Source organism: Brachyistius frenatus, unplaced genomic scaffold, assembly GCF_029030835.1.
Source record: "Brachyistius frenatus isolate BFR_SWC_R1_liver_20210118 unplaced genomic scaffold, ASM2903083v1 Contig_188, whole genome shotgun sequence".
Taxonomy (NCBI): Eukaryota; Metazoa; Chordata; class Actinopteri; family Embiotocidae; genus Brachyistius; species Brachyistius frenatus.
The window spans coordinates 30001-34434 of record NW_027210787.1 but is presented as its reverse complement, the minus strand read 5'-3'; positions in this window follow the sequence as shown (position 1 = coordinate 34434).

Here is a 4434-nt window from a genome sequence, read left to right as displayed (position 1 = left end):
CTGACACAAAAACATTACAATGCACTTTGTGCCAGAGGACACAACAATCAGTGTGAGTGTGTTTACATGAGTATAATTTGATGAACGTATGCTGTTTTTTGCATCACTACGACAAATCTTCCAGTACACGGCTCACTTTAGTGTCACAGCTTTTGCCACCAGTAAAACACAAATACATCACGTGTGTCTCAGTCTGAGGTGACTGTGCTTGCGAGTCAAACAAATGGCAAAGTCATATAGACTTACTCTCACTTCTCTCCTCCAAATAACACAACTGTATTGTTCTTCCTTATTCTGTACACCACCCAACACAGATATATCTCCTCCTCTTCTATGCAGGCTCTGTTCTCAGGCTCTTTTTGACAAATCACATCATTAAATGTGGCCATTTTTAGTCGCACCGCACTTCCCTCTGCTTATTGGTTTCAGATAAAACTGCAATATTTTCATTCATCTATTTCCGTTCGTCGATGCTGTGCGTCGCAATCGACCGACGCACATGCCACACACACTCACGTACACAAATGTGCAGTGATACACACACACCTCCTCTTTTCTCCTCGGTCGTTAATAATGTACTGATGGCAATAGTGAGGTTACTGACCCATAGCCAACCCATTCATCAAACAATACAACTAGCATATGATCATAATAAATATGCTCTAGATGAATGTCTTGCAGTCAAGAGAATGGACCCACTGCTTCCCAGGAGTTGAGACCGGAAGGACAAATGTGATAGAAAACAGATACGTTGAAGCTGAGGTATTTGCACGAGCGATCCATTCCTCTTGTGGAAACTCTGTTTTGACAAGCAGAGTGTGCTCACAGCCGGACAAACATGTCATCCATGCAAAATCACATCCTACAAGCTGCTTCCTCATGTTGTCGGTCTACATGCACACACGTCATTCGATCACACATATCTTTCCTAATTCACTTAGATATTACAAAGTCCTCCTGCTGTCTGTGTCTACTCATAAAGCATGTATGTATTGGATCATACGTGATACACAAACAGTCGGGTCACCATCACAAGAGACTGAAGGGTTTGATGCTGTCAGTAATCTGTGCAGTAGGCTGTGGGTTTGGTACAATATTATAGTGGTGTCGTCCTGACCTCTAATGGCAGCAGGATGAAGCTACAACAGAACATAGACGTGGACGTCTGTGTTTTAAAATCACTGTTTGCCCTCGTATTTTAGAATTTCAGGATTTCTAAAAGGATTTTAGATTTAATTGCGGGATCACATGCCACCATGTTCAGATATGCTTTTTGTGTTTTGTGGTCAGCTTAGGAACTCCCTCCTAAAAGATATCCAAGACATGTGAATTTTGTTTTTTAATAGCTCCAATGGTAAATCATATATTTACTTGTGTGTGAGCGTTCTTAATGCGAGCTTATATTAAATGTTTTTAGTGTTGAATTTTGTTGTTAAACACTTTGATCTATTTATGTGTTTATTTGTCTGTTTCCATGGTATCTGCTAATTGGGATCAGGAATTTGTTCGTAGCTAAAATCAAACAAAATGCTTACACTTTTGAAGATGTATGTTTTTTCGTTATTTCTTTTTAAGTGTAAACCGTGGTGCATGGTGACTGCACTTGATTGATTGATTGATTGATTGATTGATTGATTGATTGATTGATTGATTGATTGATTGATTGATTGATTGATTGATTGATATGTTGTTCTGCAGACTGTTCCAGTAACAGGAAAACAGAGTTGAGTTACTGCATTTATGATCATAGAGGACGACTCAGAAGTATTCACAGGTACATGTTGAACAAGATGGGGATTGGCTGGTGTTGATTAATTATTTGTATGTTTCTCTTAAGTATTGACATTTGTTGTCCAGCAATAAAGTAATTTTGGTGTAATGCTGTTATGTCACTGTTCTTTAATGTGGTATGTTTTGTACTGACATTTGTCTAGACCAAGCTGGACTACTTACCGGAAATGATGACGGCAGTATTTGAATGCATCACCCGCCAACATACCTGCCGGCTTTGTTTGGTTGTTTTACTTGATGAATGAACGTGTTTTGATTCCCAATGTTTCACGCACATAAGAAACACACTGATGGCTTCGATCTAAAAATAGTATAATTGTATTTAATGGAAAAAGAAACATTTTTTATGACAACGTGTACAACTTACATGTGTGAGTGCGGTGTTGGATGAAGCGGCTGCAGCCTCCTCAGCTGCCAGTTTCAGCCTTTGAAAACAGGTTGTTGGCCCCGCCCCTTCCTCTACGTGGCCAAGATGGCGACCACTGAGGTTGACGGGGGTCTACAGTGCATAGACTGTAGGCTATGTAAAAAACGGGTAATATTCCATTTTTAGGAATAAAATCTTGTCTTTGGTCTAATTAATCTTCCGTATTATTTTTCTCCACTCAAAGTGATTGGACAGCAAAAACTGTAAACCCAAACCTTGCCAAAATTAGCAGCGAGGTTTCAAACTACTCGAGAAGGGTCTGGACACTGTTGCACTTCTCAGGCACACAAAAAAAAATCACACACATTGACTTCAAGGTAGCGCTGTAACAATAACAATTACGTTTTCACAATTATCTCAAAAACCGCTGATGGAAAGATTCTTTTATATGATGGAAAGATTATTTTGTTGTTTGTTTTTTTTCCTTTTTATGTACATGTTACGTTATACTTAGTATAAACAGGAGGGATATGATGGAAAGGAAAGATTTGTCTCTTCCTCTTGTTTGCATTGTGGCTCTGGAAAGTCTCAGGCCCCGAAAAGTTTCCTTTGTTTTCGGTCTTATTTGTAAGTGATTCTTTCCGCATCTAATTGACGACTATCTTGTGACCTACAACCAACTCTGTATTACCGTACAAAAGCAGGTACAAAGGGAATGGGGGTGATGGTCTACTGTTTGTCCCACTGTATAAAAGCTGACCTAGGCTAAATTAAAAATTCTTTCACTCTTGTAATCTCGGAATATATCTGCATCTTTGCTTCTGTGGGTTGCTCAACAAATGTTGAAGTTTGTGACTTTTTTTTCAATAATTTATCAAACCTACTTTTGCCAACTTGTCATAGACCGTTGGGCTAATTGTGCCAACACCTAGTAATCTTTGGATCTTGCTGATCTAAAGTTATTAAAATATTTTTTTATAGTGTTGTTACTGCTCTGGAGAAATCATAAAAATATAAGCATACCAAACATTTAAGACAATGCATGGTCATTTGGACAGAGCCCGCACTTTGCCCCTATGCCAGAGATTATGCCACATGATCAACACAGCCTTTTTTAAAGTAGTGGTTTAAACCATGACAGCTAAAAGTAGCATCAGACTTTCAGGTACCACACGGATCATTATTACAGTAAAAACATTCAAAATAGAGAGCTGTATGACAACAAGACAAATTCAATAACATTTGTGAGATAATGTACACACATGTTTATGTGTTGTGTGCAGAGCAGGACACCAGTGGGTGATGGACATACATGTTAATATTTGACTTTATTTTAGAGTAGAGGAACTGATGGAAAGAAAAAAGATTGTTTCTTCTTGTCTGCATGTGACTCCAGAAAGTTTCTATGTGGTCATCTTATTTTCAAGTGACTCCAGAAAGTTTCTCATCAAGTGGCTCCGAAAGGTTTCTTTTGTTTTACTCTTATTTGCAAGTGACTCCTGGAAAGCTCCTTTTGTTTTACTTTCCGCATCTAATCTACGACTCCCCTGTGTCCTTATCTTGTGACCTACAACCAACTCAGTATTACCATACGAAAGCAGATACAGAGGGAATGGGGGTGAGTGTCAACTGTTTGTCACACCGTATAAAAGCAGCTCTACGGAGGAGTGACGTTGAGCAATGCTGGACACCTCTCTTTGAGTGTACATGTATTTGCTCCTTCTTGCAAGAATAAATGTCCGATATGTTTGATTTTGAATCTAGCCTCAGTAATTTTTCGAACAGGAACACACCATAGCTTCATCCATTCATATGTAGAAATTTGTGCTGACATTAACACTGGAATCAAAATAGGAATACAACCAGCACCATGTTAGAAAAATTACTCAAGAGGCTTGGTTCAAAATCAAACACATCGGACATTTTATTCTTGCAAGAAGGAGCAACTACATGCACCCTCAAAGAGAGGTGTCCAGCCGTGCTCCCCCCAGCAGTCCTCCAGCAGGGCTCCCCCATACCCCCAGTAGGGCTCTACATCAGGGCTCTCCCCAGCCTGGCTTCCCCAATCCTCATCCGCAGTCCTCCTCTTCTCCTTTCTCCTTCTTCCATAGGGCGGCTTTTATGCAGTTGACAAACAGTTGACAGTCACCCCCATTCCCTTTGTATCTGCTTTCGTACAGTAATGTAGGTCACAAGATAAGGACACCAGGGAGTCGTAGATTAGATGCGGAAAGAATCACTTGCAAATAAAACAGAAAACACAAGAAACTTTTCGG